At 37.7% G+C, this 19,930-nt stretch overlaps 1 protein-coding gene across 1 annotated transcript in view; it reads left to right on the top strand.

Moving 5' to 3' along the window:
- The first annotated feature begins 718 nt into the window (after positions 1–718).
- Positions 719–19,930, top strand: part of Tfec (transcription factor EC) — a 67,919-nt gene continuing 48,707 nt past the window's right edge. The window contains exon 1 of the mRNA XM_038318787.2: positions 719–848. The gene's annotated coding sequence lies outside the window, so the exon portion shown is untranslated. The remainder of the gene's footprint in view (positions 849–19,930) is intronic.

Below are 19,930 nucleotides of genomic sequence, written 5' to 3'. Positions count from 1 at the left end.
AGAAAGAAAGAAAGAAAGAAAGAAAGAAAGAAAGAAAAAGAAAAATAAAGACAGATGATAACTGATTTGAGAGCACCCTTGATGGTCAAAAGAAAAGGTGTTCTTTTTTTGTTTCCTTTTTAGTAAAGGCGCATATATCTCAGAAGTTCAATTTCATATTTCTATTATACGTGGCAAGATCAATGATTCTTGGTCAATATTTATCATGAAGTCTTTGAGAGCAATTGAGATGTAACAAAACTTGCATTGTATAAAATTCTGAAAATAGCCTTAAATTCTAAGCTCGGCCTATTAGTATTCAAAGCCAAAGTGCAATTCTTAACTGAAAATTTTGGAAGATCATCGTTCTGAAGAAACTTACTTGTAAAGAAGGCAGAATGTGTTGCAATAACTGTGGGGTCCTAGTCCACTCTGGTAACAACCACATACTGCCTCTGAAAATTCTCGGGGGAAAATGTTCATTATGGGGAAATAATGGCATCAATGACAAAGTTTTTTATTTTTTTAATTATTATTTTTTTGCTGTATCCACAGTGTACGGAGTGGTTGGGCTGGAATGCCCTTTCTCAAATTAGTAGCATATTTCAGATAAAGAAAGGAAGTCGCCTTAACTTGAAACTGCTGTGTCATTTCTTCTTCCTTAACTGAAATTCCAACCAGAGTTCAGGAAATGCCCTAATGAGAGACTTCTCTTTTTTCCTTCCTCAACTAAGTGGATTCCAAGCAGTTCTAACCATTCATTACTTGCGAACAGATCCTTGACTTTTGTGCTTAACTTATGGGAGAAGGGGCTGTAATCTGGAGCTCCTTCCAGAGGCGATGACACCTGCTTGCTCCAGTCACTGTTGGTAGGTAACCAAACTGGAAGGTTAATTTTCTGTACTTTAGAGAAAGATGAAGACAAGGTCAATCAATGCCTGTTTTACTTTTATATGTGGAGCTAACTTGTAATTGTGCTTTCTTCTTGTGTGATGATAACCAGCTATCAGGATAGTAAAGCAGGCAAACTATGACTTGCTATGATGTGGATGAAATATAAATGGGATGCTATTAATGTCTTATTTTAATCGTGATGTAGAAATCATTGTTTTAGCTCTTAATAACCAAGGGAATTTCTTCTTCCTGTTTAATATTCTCAGATATTCACTATATAAGAATATAATTTAGCATTTACTGTATGCTATTTTATGAGTAAGTGCTAATTTTTGTTTACATTCTAGCAATGCCTATTTTATTTGTTTTTAAAGGTAAGAATGTATAAATTTTGTTCATAGCAGAAACAACACCAGACAGGATTTTAGCACATACTTTTTTTCATAGGTTAGGTTATGCTATTCTTTTGGAACATATGTGGATCTAACTATTTTGCTGAAGAGATTTCAAGTGTCCGAAACTAGTAACTTTCAAAGTAAAAATTTTAAATAGGAACAAATAAGAGTTACTATGAGGTCTTAACAATTAGGCCATGGTTGTTTCTCTATATATGCACAATCATAAATATAGAAATGTTATATATGAATGTGCACTTATATTTGTTTCTGTGATTATTCCATATTGCCAATGTTGTCTCATATAGTTCATTAGGAGTAGATATTTTGAGAACAATCATAAGCCTGAGGTAACATTAAATTTTGTTTAAGTAGTTCATTGGCAATTTATTTATCAGAAACTTCATTTAGTACTAAAGAGTTTTCAATGCCCTTGATGGTTTTTCCCTGTTCAAAGGCTGTGCCTCCAAAGCAAGCTGAAAAGGAATGGAGAGTTCAGCAAGATCATGAGAGAAGGCTGCTTCACTTGGATCTTACATGAAACTGATTGTGGCTAGGCACTTTCAAGTAGCTTTTGAATTAAATCGTTCCCATGTTTGGTGAAAGCAGCCTTAAATAGGTCAAACTTGAGGTTTACGCTCAAGTGTTTAAAGAAACAGTTAGAGCTATGAATTCAATGAAATGCATAGATTCTTCACATTGTCTCTTCCTTGGGTTTTGAATGCTACTTCCTAGTCTTTGATTTCTTTATGAAGCAGTAGAGGAGTGTAGTATATAAGCTCATTTTGCTAAACCAAATCTTCAGATTGATGTCAAATGCCAAACAAGTTTCTTAAAAGTTAATTGAACTCTAGTGTCTTAGAGATGAGTGTTTAAATTCTAACTAGCCAAGATATTTGCAAGATGTTTGTGTATAATGCCAAATCTTAGCATAAGCATACTTTTCAGTAATTGTAGTGATTTGCATAGTGGAAATAGAAAATGATTTTTAAGAGTGGCTTGGATAGTCAGAAAGAAGAACTAAGGAAAGCAGAAACTGAAAGAACAAAGTGTCTTTACACAATGGTTTGAATGCACTGATGAAAGCTGCTTCAAGTGAAGTGGAGTCACGCGGGTACTTTTGGGATGCATGTGGAAATCCAGTAAGCTCATCTTTTGTCCAAAAATGAACAACTGGAAGCATTTCAAATCAGCTCAACATTGCAGACTGGTCAGGGAGATCAACTCTTACAGTTAAAAACAGTCACGGCAGCACCAGATTAAGAAATATGAAGTTGACAGATCTAGAAAAGGTCAAAGTTTGCAAACAACAAATGGCTATTATCACCCTGTTTACAAATGACGCGTTGCTATGGATACCTGTTGGCAACAAACAAAGCAGCTGTAGGTAGTAAAAAATATATTGCCGCTCAGGTTCCACAGTATGACTTGGCAGAGAACTTCAAAGCATGAAGCAGAAAAAATGGCAGAGGCACAAAACAACGAAAGCAATGCAGCGTGGGTAATAGATTTGTAGGAGAGAAAGGAGAGAGTGAGAGAACGAGCGAGGAATGAGTCTACAAAACTCGCCCATGCACAGTCGCCAACTGCAGCCTAGGACTCTCTGAGTCTGAGTTGCAGGTGTTTGGAGATGGCTCAGCACTGGCTGACCTCACATTGTGGAAGCAGTCCATAGCTGCTCTTGTCCTTTTGTGAAATTGGATTCTTTGGGACAGGGAAAGCCCTGGCCATTTCAACCTGAATCAAGAGCTTTGTAAGAATGAAGGCGATTTATATTAGATATTAAGGAAACTGGGGGGAGGCAAGTATTGGAAAGGTGGAGAGGTTGTGCAATTTCCCGAGGAGACCAGTGTTAAAAATAGGCTGGTTGGCAGGCACAGTGGTGACTGCTTGTAATCCCTGCACGTGGGGGCAGCGATGGGACGATCCTGTGTTCAGACGCCAGGTCAACATGGGTGAACAGTAAATCCCAGCAGAGAGGAAGGCCTCAGTATTGATTTTTTAAATCGCTCCTAGAGAAAACAGGAGGTTGACACTTCGCACGTATTAGGTTGCACGCTTTTTCTATCTTTTCACGTTTGGAATAGGAGATGAGAATTTTATGTAGAAGTTTCGCTTGTCTACATTTCTGAAACTAGCTCTAAGCGAGACTAGAGGTGCACTTCTGGGTTCCCATGCTCTCGTGTCCATTTCTGAGGCACACTGAAGGGTTTTCCAAATCATCTCTCGTATGGATTGAAATGTTCTCTAGCTTGCCCAATAAAGACATTATGTTTATGTTCTAGCTGTTTCCACTGAACCCGAGACTTCCACCCTGCCTTCTACTTCCTCCTATGTTTTTTTCTTACACAAACATATTACCAATGCCTAGAAGACCATGTGCACATAGATAAATCATTTTTCCCCTTTGTTTTAAGTTATTGATTTCTTCTTGGATGAATTATTATTATTATTATTATTATTATTATTATTATTATTATTACTACAGATTTTCACCTCCACCCCTCCTCTCATTTCTCTCCCTTTCCCCCAATTCCCCCTCCTTCTCCCTCTCTAGTCCAAAGAGCAGTCAGGGTTCCCTGCCCTGTGGGAAGTCCAAGGTCCTCCCCACTCCATCCCGGTCTAGGAAGTTGAGGATCCAAACAGATTAGGTTCTCACAAAGCCAGTATATGGAGTAGAATCATAACCCAGTGCCTTTGTCCTTGGCTTCTCAGTCCGCCCTCCATGTAAGCCATGTTCAGAGAGTCTGGTTTGATCACATGCTCCATCAGTCCTTTTTTTTTGTACTTATACCCAAATAAGAATGTGAGCCAGGACTTTCTGCATAGTTAGATATTAGTTTTCTTGTATACCTCTTGCTAATAGATATTCCATTAGGCATCTTTACACAATGATCTAAATCAGGACCTGCTACCCTGGCGATCTGTTTATACACATGTGGCGGTATTCACCTCTTTTGTTCTGTTATGGCAGAGGTTCTTAACCTATGTGTCAAAACTCCTTTGGGAGTTGAACGACCCTGTCACAGGTTTTGCATCTTAGATATCCTGTATATCAGGTATTTACATTATGATTCCTAATAGTAGAAAAATCACAGTTAAGAAGTAGCAAATAGTTTATGTAGAAAATAATTTTACGATTGGGGGTTACCACCACATGACAAACTGGATAAAGGGGTCACAGCACTGAGAAGGTTGAACCACTCTGTCTTAGAGGCTTTGCCAATGCAAACACATTCAAATCCACTGCACCCCCTCTTGCCAGCAGAGGAGGCAGCATTTAACTCTCAGATTTTAAGTTTTCATAAAATTCTAGGCTTCTCTTTAATAAATCTTAGTGAACACGCATCTGGCCCTTTGAGCATCCCCTCACATTTCTCTCTAACCTGAAAAATAGCTTTGTCTCCTCTATAATCACAGTTTGCAGGCTATTTACCAGCAAAGGACAATTTGTTCTTTCTACTGAAACTGTACCTTTCATTGTAAGTCCTTTTTTCTATGAAGCCCTTTCAAATCATTAGAATTTTTCTCAAATTTTAAAAGCATCAGTCTCTCTCTCTCTCTCTCTCTGTCTCTCTCTCTCTCCCTCCCTCCCTTCTGCACTCCCTTCTTTTTATCTGTAAAAGCACCATCACTCATGAGCTTTTGAGTGTTCCTTGTGAGAAGTTCCTTATAAACTGTTTGGAAAATCTTGACCATGTCTACCTTTAAACTGAATAGGAAGAAGTGAGTAGATGAACTTGCTCAATATTTTCACTAATGATGCCATCCTCTGAAGACGTGTGACACCATGCAATTTAAGCTAAATTAATATCACTCTAAATTTCGTTAAGTTGAAGGTATGGAAATAGGGGAACACACCTGTGGTTGTATCTGCTGGATTCTAGAACAGTGGGGTGGTGTTATCTGCCAATGAGCAATTCTGGTATTCCAACAGTGTATGAAGAGACAAGTGTTATATTAGAAATGTAGATGAAGTCTTTGAGTTGGGTGGTGTGAGAAGATCATAGAACTATGAAGGATGAAATGTATCATGAAAAGCAATTGGCTGTTCCCTAGATAGACAAACAATGGAAACAAAGCTTTAGACCAAAAATTTAGCAAATGCAAAATATGGCACAAAGTTTCCTTTAGAGCTCGGGGCCATTGTGAGGTGCGGCAAGGAGGAAGTGTGGACAGATAAGGTGGAGACAGACCTTGACAAGTTCTGTTTATTTTAAGACTTGAAGGAATTTGATGAGGGGTGTAGCGTGATCTGATCCTGCCTCAGCCTCAGTATCTGCATGACCTCTTGGTGCCAGCCATTTAGAGGAGAGATTAGAAGGTCAATGAGTGCAGTGGTGAGCTGTGTAACTTTGTTTACAGATGCTCCTATGCCTGCTTTAACCCACTGGGGTACCAATGCCGAGAGGGGTAAGTCGACGTGATTTCCCATCCCTAACATGAGTTCTTTCCGATTTACATCTACTTCCAACAAAAAAAGCTAGTTCTTTCCAAGAAAGTCTGTCTCGAAGGGCCCATCAACCACTTACGTGTAGGCTATGCTGAAGCAGTAGATGGTCAACACAAAATAAAGCTCAATGGTATTTTTGGAGACTTTTTGTCTCCTTTAGCAATTTTTTTTGTCTTACTGGCGTTTTGCTTGTATATCATAATTTCTGATTTTGTATTTTTTATTGGTTTGTGTATTATGTTTTTTCTTTTTTATACTGTATTTTAGGTGTGTGTGTGGGGGGGTATGTGTTGGTTTGTTTTCTAAAGAAAGAGAGAAAAACAGTGCATGGAGTTGGCTAGGTGGGAGATGAGAAGGTAGATAGGATCTAGGAGAAGTTAAGGGCAGAGGGAACCATGATCAGAACATATTGAATGAAAAAAATTTCAAAAGATACATATGTATACACACACACACACACACACACACACATATACATATATGTAATGGTATCTGAACCATATTTTGCAAAGAAGTGTATCAGAGCACATTGCTGCAAATATGTTAGTCCCCACCTCATGGAAGAACTGAAGATGATCTTCTGTGACCAGTGTAGAAAAAGCCCTTTATGTTAGCATATATTATCTCTCAAGCAAATTGTTCAAACAAACACACGATTCAGGGATTTCTCTGTGGCTGCCTGGTGTGGAGGTGGGGGACCTCACAGTGACTAGGAAGTCAGATGATCAGCACTTTTAGTTTGTTACTCATTTCCCATGTGACTTTGAAGAGATCACTTTATGTTTGCAGAGACTGTAAGAGCTATTGCCTAGTGTGGAGACTGCAGGTCCGGGCCCCAGCATGAGGGTTAAAGGATAAGGAGTATGATGGGGTTTAAAGTTCACTCTTGGACCTGAGGATAACTTCGAATTTATTCTTAGGAGGTCAAACTTGGATTGAACACGGGAGCTCTGAGACTGGGAATCTACCTCTGAGCATAAAAAGGGGCCTTTCCCTGCCTCCTTATGAAGCCTGAATTTCACGTTTTGACAAATTTTCAAAGCACAAATCATAACAATGAGGTCCTGCCTCATATTGAACTGCCCCATATTGTTTCCTATGAAAGCAGTTCTCCTGTTAGATGGCTCTGCTTTGGGATAGAAAGTTCAGAGCACAGTGAAGCAGAGAATAGGTCCCTGTGCATAATTTGGGAAGTCACTTGTCAATTTGCTTTTCCTCTTTAAGACATTGCACACTTCCCTAATCTCCAAAAAGTATTTCCAGCTCATTCTCTTTCTGCTGGTTGTACTAATGTGTCTCCACCCTACAAAACGCACCCAATGGGATGTATGACAAAGCTTTTGTTGATTTGTATAAAGATAGGATAAATCACAGCAACAAAAATAATACAATTATCGATGATTTTCTAAGAAAAAGAAATACTTTATAAAATAGTAGGTAAGCTGATATTAATTATTTTAGTGGGAAGCCAAAGAGAGATCTTTAGTACTAACCAACCACTCCTGCCTGAGTAGCAGTCTGTTTTGACGAATTTTAAGATATGCCCAAATCAGTTTATTTGGTGAAATTTCTTCCCCATTTCCCCACTTTTGTTTCTCCCCTTCCCTCATCTCCCTTCTGTTACCTCTTGGTTTCTTCTCTCATCTCTTTTCACATTTGCTTTCCTCTTAGGTGCTAATGGGAAATGTTGATCATGTATTAATTGTGCAATTTTATGTACTAAAGGCTTTCTATGAGCTGCCACATTTGAGTCCTACAATACTCTTGGAGTAAGTGCTACTATTACTATTTCCCTAAAGGGAAAATGCTGATTTTGAAGACTGGTTGGCTTTTCTACAATGGCTAGTGGGTGAGCAACGGACTGGCACTGGAAGGCATCTGGGTCTGTATGGCGCTTAAACTCTTCATTTGTTGTAGACAAGCCCCCATCTTTAAAAGCAGAAAAGGGGGAAATGGTCCAAGGCAGGAGGGGGGAGGACCTATCAGAATCCATGTTATCCTGTTTCCTAGGCTCACACAAGGATAACGAAGTCTCTAACTGTATTCAATTTGCAAAAATAGCAGATGCGGAGGTAACAAGGGACCAGAAAAGATGTCTGCATTTCATGAAAAAAAGGGGAAAAGTGAAGAGACTCATTAATGTCGAAGCAGTAGATGGATAACCAGTGACAAATATCAAGTAGATTTGCTTCAGTTTGGGCAGAGAAAGGTCATTGATTATTTTTGGTTAAACTGGTTCACAGAGGCCAGGTCGCCACTAAAAAAGGGAATTAATTGCTTCCATTTCCCACTAATTGCCTCAACATTTCCCTTTGCTTTGTCATTGGAGATTTGGTCAGAGAGGAGAAAAGTCAGAAGTCAGAGTTTGATGGAATCTACATAAAAAGGGAATCTAAGGAGACCAAATTATGGCATTTGGTGTAATAATGATAATGATATTTAGCATTTTCCCTGGGAGTGCTGTGGATTTTTAGAGCCCTTTTCAATCTTTAATCAGACCATAGGGCACATTTAAAAGAGTTCACTGTTTTTATTTCCATCTGGAGGATAAGGCATCACAGAGAGATGAGCTGACCCAGGGCAAGTCCCCTGAGATGTTAATCCTGTACATTAGATCATACCCTCCAACGTTGAGTTTTAGCTGGAAGCCTGGGCTCTGCCCAGTGGTATAGTTCATTCCTGTTCCTCCAGTCTTCAGGATGTTTGCACACTGCTGTTTGAGATTATGGTCTCTAGCGAGGACCAAAAAGTCACCCATGAAAGCAGTATGAAATTGTGTTGATACTGTAAACATTTCTTAGTGTTCTGCCTACTCATATGTCAGTATCATCATATGGTAAGGCATTACACTTTGTGTTTGCTGAATAAGGAAGTCTTTAAAGTCATTTATAGCTCCAAGTCCTTTGAAACTTGGGAGCTTTGTCTGGCAAACACTCTTTGTTTTGGAGCCTAATGTATCAATTTAGAATGTAGGCTAACATAGAATTCTGCACATTCTAGGTGAGTGTTAGGTTGGGTTGTTCTAGTTTCTATGGTTTGTTGACCGTTCTGAGTGAGACATGTCTCCTGAAGAAGTTTCAATCCTGCAATAGCAACCACTCTCTTTGCTGGGTCACCCAAAATGCAAGCCATTGTTATGTGTATTGTGTGTTCTTAGCAACATGAGGCAGAAGGTGTGTAGGTTTTAAAGCAAGATGGTTAGATTTCCAAAGTGCCTCTGTCATATCATCTGTTTGATCCTGGCTAGGTGATATGTTCTATGACAATCAGCTTCTTTTGTGAATCTGATCTATCTACTAGGACTTCTATGGCATTAAATCAGAAACAAAGAACAAAGTTTATCAACGACTACACAGACTAGCAATATTGCAATATTTGTCATTATGCTTATTAGTGATAATTATTGGATATTGAAAATATATTGAATGATTAACTATTAAAATGATTACACTTCAACAGCATATGCTGTTTAGTCCACTGCTAAAAATACTTTATTTGAACAGGAAGCTGTCAATATTACCGTGTACTTGAGCTGGATCACCTTCCTGTGGTTCACAAGGTATTGCCCAATACTGGAAATGATTTTCTGAAACAAAGTAGCTTTAATCGAAACAAGCCTGGGAAATACATTGTTGTATTATATGTATTGTGCAATTAAGTGCACGTTGGTAGGGACTATCTGGTCCAAAGTCATAAAGCTTGCCATTCAGTATGGAGCCAGGTTTTATGACTGGCTGCGTTGATTCTAAAACTTGCAGTCTAACACCGCTTTGTGAGCATTGGGCTGCATTTCTGCAATGGTACTTGCCAATGATCAGCTGACTTACTTTCACCCCTAGTTTCAAATGTAGTAAGGATGTGTTTTCACAGTTATCTCTCTTCACAAAATGGCTACTGCTGCTGAGAATGAAAAAGAACTGTGGATCCTGGCATCCTGTCCACCACATCCTGTGTGGAATTCTTCTTGCTGTTTTGTTTCATCTGAGAAAGTATGGCAAGCACGTTCCTTTGTTTGGACACATGTGTTAACCTCCTACATGGGAACTGTGGTCCTGTGGGCATGTGTGTGGTCCCAAGTTCTCTTCTCTCGCTCTTACCACTCGTCTCCTTTCCATAGCTCTCAGAGAATCCCTGGGCCTTTGCTCCTCCGTGGAAGCTGTGAAATAATCCCAGTGGTGTGAGCCCTTGCTTGTCAAACTAGCAGCTCACAAACTTTTGGGCTTGTTATTCCTAAACAATGCCATGTAATAAAACTCTCTTCAGATATATAAACAGAGCACAAGTCCAGAAATAGCAGACCCTGCCATTGTATACATGGGCACCCTGGTTTGACTATTTTGATTAACTTGACTGCTCAAGTCACTCAAAATGTAATCACCAGTGAAGGCAATGGCTTGACAGATTTTTGGGTCTGCTGACTGCTGATTTGGTTGGCTTGCCTGTCAGGCTGAAGTGGTCAGATTGACTGGAGACATCCTAACAGACAAATTTGACTCAGAAGGATGTGGGTGGCTGTATACCAGAATCTCCTTTAAATAGCTTTCTTTGAAATCTGCACCTATTTCCCTGGGACCAGGGAGAGAAGTTTGAAAGTGACATGCTCCAGCAGTTGACTTTCTAGACTGAGATGTCTCAGCGATAGTTAGAGTTGGCAATATGTATTTATAGGCTACAACACAATCACATCTTCCTGATGCACAGACGGTTCAATAAGACTGAAACTTTATTCCAACTTGGGAGCATCCTAGGAAAGTCTCATTTTTGCTGACTTCTGAAGGGCTGATGATAGACCTGTGACAGTAAGTGCCTTCTCAGATATTGTGTGACTCAATTAATCAGCAGTGCATTTCATTAGCATGATTTTAGTAAACAATATTGACCTTGCCAGTGGTAACAACCCTTCTACAGAGAGTCTATGGGATAAACCAAAAATAAAGCACTGAACAGGACACGAGAGGCAAGAACATTTGCCTGGACTTAATACTTGAGGTAGTTTTGAAGGAAGCCATTTCAGGTATCATTTATAATGTCCCCTCGGAAACTTGATTTTGTAATGAACTCCCAAACCCAGGCAAGACAAAAATAACACTGTAAAAATGGAAAGAATGATTTATGCTTATATTATAGTCTTGGATTTTATGGGGAAGACATAACGAGGTTATTGTATGCTCTAAGCATATTTTCATAAAGTCTGGTTTATGTTGGTTAAGTAGCCTAATGTATTTACATTGAGAATCTGAAATATCCTGTTATTGTTAGAGCGAATTATTTATGTGCTGTTCCTTAACTCCCCCAAATTCTTACTTTTCTCGGGAAAATGTTTTGTAAATGTTCAGGATTTAGATGTTATCTCATGTACTTAAAAAAATAAATCCAATGATAATTTTAGGTAGAAGGGAAAAATGTTTACAAAGACTTTAAAATCCTGACAAGTTTCTTCAGATAACCTAACACTCGTATTTTCTCTCTGTTAGAAACACTTAATCTATCATGCTATTTTTTAAAATTTGTAATTGATCAAGAGAAAGGAAGCTTACTTTGTCTTTGCTTTCAAGTTTAGGTTTCCTAGCAATTGTGAAAAATTGTTTTTAGCAAGAAAGCCTTTTCCATGAATGAGACAGCTTTGTAAGATTTCTTACTACAGAGAATGCCATCAGAGGGGCCTTGGTGTAAATATTTAAATATTCCATGTACTTGACAGTCTGTAATATCATGATTCATACTGTTTCAATGATCATCTTGATGTTTCACATCATTTACACATTTAAGACTATATTTAGTTGACTATGCGAAAGTATACATACATACAGGGAGATTATTTTCAAAATTCTCCACATTAGAAGTTTTCATGAAGGTATTTGTTAAATTGAGTAGCAAAAATTCTCAAATTATGGCTATGGAAGCAAGGAATTGGTTTTGGGTGCTTGCTTTGTTCTTTCACATACTTCCAGTCTTTAACATATTGTGTAGGGCATAGTGAATAAGAATTCTCAACTCACTGGCTGGAAGTGATGGTCAAATGGAAAAAGGCAGACAGAATAAGAAATGGATATGGTTATATTCACCAAGTTATACTATTATCACTAGTACCATGAATGTAATTTTTAGCTTAGAAGTGAGCATAAGGATAGAGTTAAGGAGGCTTGGTTTGCTTTTAAGTCTGTAAACCTTATTTCTCTGTACCTTAGCTAATTAATTGAAATATAAACAAGGAAGGTTATTATAGGTGATTAAGTTGGAGATCATAAAAATGAATAATCAATGAATTTCAAAATTCTCTGTGAGTAAATATTAATCTATAAGAATCCAATTCATTGCCACTTGATTGCTTATCCTATAAATTTATAGCTGCATATTAGAGAATTCAGCCTGTATGCTATATATACTGAGCCTTCGATGGAGAGCGAAGTTACTAGTGGTGGCAACATTGAGACATCAAATTGTGCACTTGATCACTATTTTTGCTGTGCTCATGGGAAGTGGTAATATTTAATGTTAAGAATATGTCTACCATTTTATAATTTTAAAGTAGTGTGCACATCATAACCAAGAAGCCAGGGCCGTGTTTACCCCTGAAGTTTGAAGAAGCGTGGTTGATAAACAAGCATACTTCCCATACCTCCTTCATGGAGGAGTGTTTGGTGTGATGCACAAAACAGTCAGTGCTAACAAACATGGAAATTTGCTGTTAGGTTGAACATCTCCTTAAATGGTTAGTGAACAATTGCAGCCAAAGATTCAAGTATTGTAAAATGTCTATGAGGTAGATCGGGGGATCTTGATTCTGAGGTTCAAGTGTGTTCAGAAGAGTTCCAAGACCCCAGGCTAGATGTCAGAGCTACCTAATCAATTACGCCTTTCCCTTAAGTCTTCTGCATGTGTTTAATAACTGATTACCTTCTGCCTATGAACACTGTTGTCTCTAAGTACACATACAAACATATAGTACACAAACCTCTAGTCACCCCAAAACCATTGCAATAACTGAAAACCATCAGATGTATCTTCTTGTTTATTATTAGGCACCCCAAGCCCCAGTGTGTTTACTTGAACTTAAAAGATAAGAGCTTGACAGCATGAATATAATCTTTGAAGTATCCCTTGAATACCACTGGATGGCATCAGCCACACAAAGGGTAAGGAGAGCTTGGTGCTGAGTGCTATCTACTTCACAGATCTCTGCACCCTTGATGTTACACCACACAGAGATCTGGTTCAGAGAAACAATCTTGGAAGGCATTCACATGTAGGCAGCCTTTCAAACTAAACTATCAGATGAGCTCCTCCATGAAGCTTGTGGAGAGAGAGGGGTCAGCGACCCACCTAAGGCATGAGATCTCTTTGTTCACAATTCACTGTCCCTGCCGGCTGCTCTCCACCCTCTGTCCATACCTGCGAAGGGTTCTCCTAAGCATCCCTGGTGACCTACTTATTTCCAGGTTTGTGAACAGCACCTCCTTCTCGCTGTCTTCTCTCTTCTCTGTCACATTTGACTTTGCTAAAACCTCTATTCCTCTAACTCTCTCCTACTTTGACCTCGTGATCTTACACTGTCCTCATTTCCTGGTACGTTTGTGAGATTCTCTGTTTCTCCCACTCCTTGGCGCACCTCAGAATGCTGAATGCTTTGTCCTCCAGATTTTTGCTCTCCTGGATGGATTTATTAAAAAAAAAATCCACTCGATGACTTTTTCTGAGTCCATACTTCTTCCGTTACCTCAGCTATGCATGAACTCTGAGATTTTCCTCTGACTTCAATTTCATTACATTTACCTTGGATTTCTTCAAAATACACTTGGTTTTGTCATTTACCGCTGCACTTTTTCTAATTTCACATCCCACAATCATGTGTGGCTGTTCTTTATCACCTGGGTAGATTTACCAGAGCTACACGTATTGTTAGCAATTAATTACTTTGTTTATGTTATGATTAACACTTTGCTTATATTGTACCCGTACAAAATTTATTGCCTTTTCTTGGGCCCTCTATTATATTCTTCCAAGTTACTGAAAATTGCTATTTGTTCATGATCCTAGGATGGTCTTTTAATATCTGAGCCTCCATATCATTGCTCCAGGGATATTTCTGAAGATGTAAGCTGAGTGCAACCCCATTTCCCCCAAAACTCCCAGTAGTATTATAGGGCTTTAAGAACATAGTGGAGAGTAGTGTTCTCAGTTCTTTATCAGTTGTCTTCTGCCTTATTTCCTGGTTTATTTCTTTTCATCTTTATTTTGTTAAGATCATTACGAGAAGAAGGAACGGAAGGAGAGAAAGAGAGGGAGAGTGTGTGAGTGAGTGAATTAGGGAAGGAGGGAGGGAGAGAGGCGGTAAGTTTTACCAGCATAATTTCTACTATAGGAGCGTTTTGGTAGCATTAAGAGGTTAACAGAGGCATTGTATTTGAGGAACTGCATTTTTTTTTTTGCTAGCATTTTCTTAACAATAGCTATGATTGGGAAATCCCAAATTCTCAGCATTTGTAGATGGACTGTTTCTTAGAAGTCCTAAGCAAAATCCATGTCACTAGAATGAGAATTAACAAAAACACATCTTCATTTCTTTCTCATTGCTGCTCTAACAGTTTTGCTGACACTGTAGTGGTTTGAAGTCAGGAAAGAATTTATTGTCTTGAGTCTGGTGGGCCAAGTCCTGCAGAGCTACCGTGGATTATGCTGAGGGCACAGGCAAAGCTTAGTTCCTTTCTAGGGCCTCCAGCGAGTTTCTGTTTCCTGCCATCTCCAGCTTTTTTGGTTAGGTTCCTGCCTCATGTTGAGTCCAGCACTTATTGCCACATCTTCCCTGTCTGACTGTCCTATCTCCTGCTTGTAGAACCGTTAGGGTTACATTGGACCTAGATAGATGATCCGAGGTCATGCATCCACCCAAAGAATCTTTATTACATCTACAGAGTTCCATGTGCAATTGCAAGACTGCATATCCAGGCTGCTTCTGGGCATTAAGATATCAGCATCTTCGATAGGGGAGATATTATCTTATGCTACAAAGTCACAGAAAATTACTGGAATAATAATAATAATAATAATAATAATAATAATAATAATAATAATAATACTGTCTGATAAAAGTTTGCTTTTGCCTCTTAGTCATCAGTGTAAAGATATTTTCTTTATGTTTTAATTGGTTTCTTTTCTTAAGAAGAACTATGGAAAAGAGATCCTGAGTCTGAAATTCTACTAGAAATTTTTCTGTATATTCCAAGTTACAGTATCATTTACCATTTGGGTTTTATAATATTTTTCTAGATTAAGTGATACAGAAGAAAGATTTGGTAGACAACCTTTTTGTCCCAGTAAGTCTATCCAGCTTGTTTATAGGGTTAAAAATATTTTATTAGTTAGTTAGTTAGTATGTGTGTGTGCATGTGTGCACATATGATTGGCAGAGGACAATTTTTTTGGAGTTATGCAAACTTTTTGGTGTGAGATTGTAGCCAAACTTTATTACCTGCCTGCATCTGAAAGCTCTCTCTCCTGAGGAGAAGTGTGAAGACAGTCTTTTGAATGACTGCGAACTCATTCATTGCTGTCCTTCCGCATTCTTGGTCATTCAGCTAGTCCACCAGCTTCTCCGATTCTTCCCACTGAATTACTGTTTCGTAGATATACTTTTTGCAGCCATGAAAATTCAAATCAGATGCGTATTTCCTTGAATCCAATGAAACATTATTCTTCTGTCTCAATGGGGAGGTAAATCTTTGACAGTTACACCACTGAAGCTCATTCCTAAGGTGACACAATACTTGAGGAATTTGATATTGTAGATATTCTAACAACAAGTGAACAAGAAACACAGAAAGCCAAAAATGATCATCTATACTGTTAAGTAGAACAATGGCAAGATCAGTTTTACCCTTTTCTCATAAATGCTAGCAGTCTCTATAAAAATTGAGTGATGGAAATGTGCTTCTGAACAAAACCAGTGTCTGTAGTTTGTCAGTCAAAATGAATAATCTCAAAATCTCATTTTCAATTAGATTATTTTAATATTTAACTACCTAAAATGCCCCAATCATACTCTTTAGAAAATTGTTAGACAGGAATACTGCAGTTCTAATGACATTTATTATGATAGAAATGACTTCATTAATTGATGATCATATATCAACCCATAAAGTAGATAAAAGATATGAAAAAATTCAAGTCCAAAAGAGTTTAGAGCCATTTTAATTGTTCAGTTTTTTCCTCAAGAGTAAACTTTTATATGATACTTTAGGCCTCACATAAATAGGAAAATTTCATATAAATATAAATATATATGCACACACTCATTTCAGTCAAATTAAATAGTCCATGAATTTCTTTTCTAAAGTTCAAACAAATTGACATTATGTAAGTGTCATCCCAAATACAAACACTAGGATATAATAAAAATGATAAATGTAGTACATGTGTAACATAAGGATGCAAGACATTTCAAAAGCAGTGAGTGTTGGATTTTTATCACAAACATTTTCCTTTGTGACTTCAGATCTATTTTAGAACATGGAGAATTTTTTAAAAAGTGCATTGGTGACTTTCCAAAAATATTTGAAACATGACCTTTTAAAGAAACTGGTCCTGTTTCCCATTTATTCTCCGCACCATTGAAAGAACATTTGCTACTTCTTAATGAAAATAATATAAAAAGGTCACTGGGGATGAAAAATAGCACAGTCAAGCATTACAGGAGAGTTTTGCTTTAACAGGTAAGCGAATAAGAAATGTAGAGTATTATTATGTTTGTTGATTCCTCTTAATATATATTAGTATTTAAGCTCCCATGAAATCAAATAAGCCCTTGCCCATCCTCGTTTCCTAGTTTCCACAGGTACTCAATATCAAACAAACCTAACTAAAAAATAGCTAAAGAGTTGAAGCTAGACGCCACATATAAGAGCATGCATGTGACATTGTTTTTGTGGACTTTGGCTACCTTACCCTTTTTTTTCAATTCTGTCCATTTCTCTGAAGTTTTCATAATTTGGTTTTTTTTTCTTTAAAAAGGAGTTACATTCCATGGTATATACTTACCTTATTTTCGATATCCATTCATTAGTGGACATGCTAGCTGCTTCCATCACCCTAGTTATTGTTAATTGGACAACAATACACAGAAATATTTAAGTATCCACATCACAGGGTATGGGGTCCTTTGCCCAGGAGTCATGTGTTAACTCCCTCTTTTTTCTTTTTCAGAAACCTCCAGCATGCACTAACTTATGCTTCCACTAATAGTGTGTAAAGTCTTCCTTTCTCCACATCTATACCTGGATTAGTTGCTGTTAGTAATTATTTATGCTAGTCTGATTGGGTGACAGAATCTTACAGTGGTTTCCTTATGGGTAGTAGTATCAAGCACACTTTTGAGTGTTCATCACCATTTGTATCTCTTCTTTTGAGACGATACCATGCGACTCATACTCATCTATACTGTGATTTTGTCTGGCTTGTTAATACACAGATCTTGGGCATGCAGGCATAGGTGCTAAGAGTTCATGTCTGCGTTGTTACTGTTGTGTCTGTAAAATGTTACTTTGCCACCACAGATTCCCACTACCCCTGGCTCTTACAGTCTCCTTGCTCCTTCTTCTGTGGTAATTTCTAATGTCCTCAGCAGGGAAAGATTGTGATATTACTATCCTATTTATTCTACACATGTTGATCAATTGTCATCCTCTGCATTAATCCCCATCTACTTTATAAAAAAATTTCTTTATAGAGATGCACTAATCTATGGTTATACATAAAAGAATGTAGGTAGTGATTTATTACTATGTACATTTAGCAGAAAATTAATACGAGATTTTCTCTTAGCTCCTATGACCCAGTCACAGATTTTTGATCTTGTTAAATGTACTGGACATCAAGGAGTCTTAAATCTAATCAGAAAGTGGCTGGTTACTCTCATAATGTTTGTGCCACTATTGTAACAGTGAACGTATCATGAAAGGCCAGTCATCACTTTAGCTGCCAGTGTTCACAGCGGGGTTAAACTGTTGGTTATTTTATTCCTCTGCTACTCATTTTAAAAATTAGAATGTTTGATTCTTGGTACTCAGTTTTGGAATTCTTTGTATATTCTCATCATGAATCATCTGTCAGATGCAAAACTGGCAAAAAATAATAAGCAATTCCTAATCTTATTAAGAGAACTAGTTTCATAGTGGTGGGCATCACTATCAATCAAATTAATATATGTATGAAGTGATAACTTGATTGAAGAATTCATATAAACAGAACTAATAAGCACATGTATAAATAGTGCTAGCTGGAGTTATAAGATTTCTTTGAATCTCATTGAATGTAAACATTTTACTGCTAGAATGATATTGAATGAGAAAATTGTGCTTAATAATATTCATGTCTTGCTAAAGTGCTTTAAGTGTAGATTTTTTTCCTTAAAGACACATCTCTGGAATTATCTGAATTCAAATGATTGAGACTGAAGGAATATGTTACAACCACATTTTACATCATTATCCATTAAATGGCTCTGAATTATATAATACTCCACTGAGATATGCTGACAGCTATTCTGAAATCTAAGTAAAACTTTTGATGAACTGAGTCCTACTTTAGCTCAGTAGTTACATCTCAATCAGACAGGCTCTGCCGTATAATTTTAGGTTTAGTCAAGATGAGATTTATGGGTGTATCATATTCACAGACCACTGTGAGGAAAGTAAGATTTGAAGAAATGAGTTATTAATCTTCAGTGTGGAACATTAAGAAGTGTCATGTGGCTATTATAAGTTGGTATCTAGAAGGTAGTCGACTCATAAGCCCCCCAAAATAGATTTCCTCCTTATACCTCTGATATCTGAGACATAATTAACTGTTACCTATTATTCATTTGTGAAGTCCAAATATTTTACTTCATTTATTATGTTCAAATGGAGCATAAATTAACAGCATTTCTCACGAACTGTCATGCTGTAGGGAACATGGCTGTCTATTGCCTTCCTTAATATTTGCTTGTAGGCCTGTGTGTAACTGGTGACTGCATATGAGCTTTGCTTGCTCTCACCAAGTAATATATCTTAATTTGCTGATATATTTTATTTTAATTTCATTGATGATCTTATTAGGTATGGGCCTGTGTTTGCCTTTCTAGTTAGAATAGTGGAGACAAAATGTTTTGTTACTGAGATGACTGTGCTGTGATATTTGCTGTCCCTCTTTAGTTTTGACTTTCTGCAGAGAAATGGTGTCCAGAGGCAGAGACATGATCTCAGAGGTTCTTTGTTTCCAGTTTGGATAAGTGGTTTTCTGGAGGATGGTGACATGTAGGTCATAGTTTTGTTTTCTGGAGAGGAATAACTTTCAATGGGATTGGTTTTTCGAAAAAGGAAACACTTAAATGCCTGTTGAGGGCTTGCTGAACCAGCCAAGAGGGTTCATCATTCTCTTCTGCTCTCTCTCCGCTATATATCACTTTCAAAAGAGGCTAAAATAAGTAAAATCCTAGAATATAAAAATAATTTATATTATTTATAACAAGATTTAGAAAGATATAATTCAAATAGACAATATTATAGAATAAAAATATCACTAGGTCTGCATGCAGAGTTGGTGGATTTTGGCATAAATACCCACTAGTAATTTAAACTTCCTGGCAAAAAACAGAACAGAAACAAGCAGCCTCAAACTATTATCTCTTTGATGGGTTCTAAAATCCATGGAAGAGCTAGGTCAAAGGCTTTGTTATTACACACTGAAGAGTACGTTGAATTAATAATTTGAAGGCTGCTATTTCTGCGTGAAGAAGCATGTATCTCGAGGTGGGGATTGCTTAAAGCCATTTCTTCAGTAGCTCCTCCAGTAGCAATTCTGTCTGGCTGCCATGTCACTCCTCACAGTGGGATGTTTGTTATCATTGTTGACCTTACACTGAGCCCTCACCTTTCCTCAAAGTCTGAGGCTTACAGTAAGGGTTTACTTACGGTACTATTTATGCCATGGGTTCATGGGTTTCGACAAAATGGATGCTAACATGCATCTCCCATGCTGTGAAGACTACTTTTACTGTTCTGAAGAACCAGTAGTCTGTGATCCGTCCAGTTCTCCTCCTGCTCCAGTCTAGTGCACACCTGACATTCTGATCATCTTTTGTGCTTTTCTTTTCTAAATGTCACATAGTTGTTATGATGTAGGGTGTAACCTTTTTAGATTGACTATTTCACAGAGTGGCAGGCTTTTAAATTTC

Source organism: Arvicola amphibius, chromosome 2 (genome assembly GCF_903992535.2).
Source record: "Arvicola amphibius chromosome 2, mArvAmp1.2, whole genome shotgun sequence".
NCBI classification, from domain to species: domain Eukaryota; kingdom Metazoa; phylum Chordata; class Mammalia; order Rodentia; family Cricetidae; genus Arvicola; species Arvicola amphibius.
The sequence above is the reverse complement of the archived record's forward strand: the minus strand, read 5'-3'. Positions and strand labels throughout refer to the sequence as shown.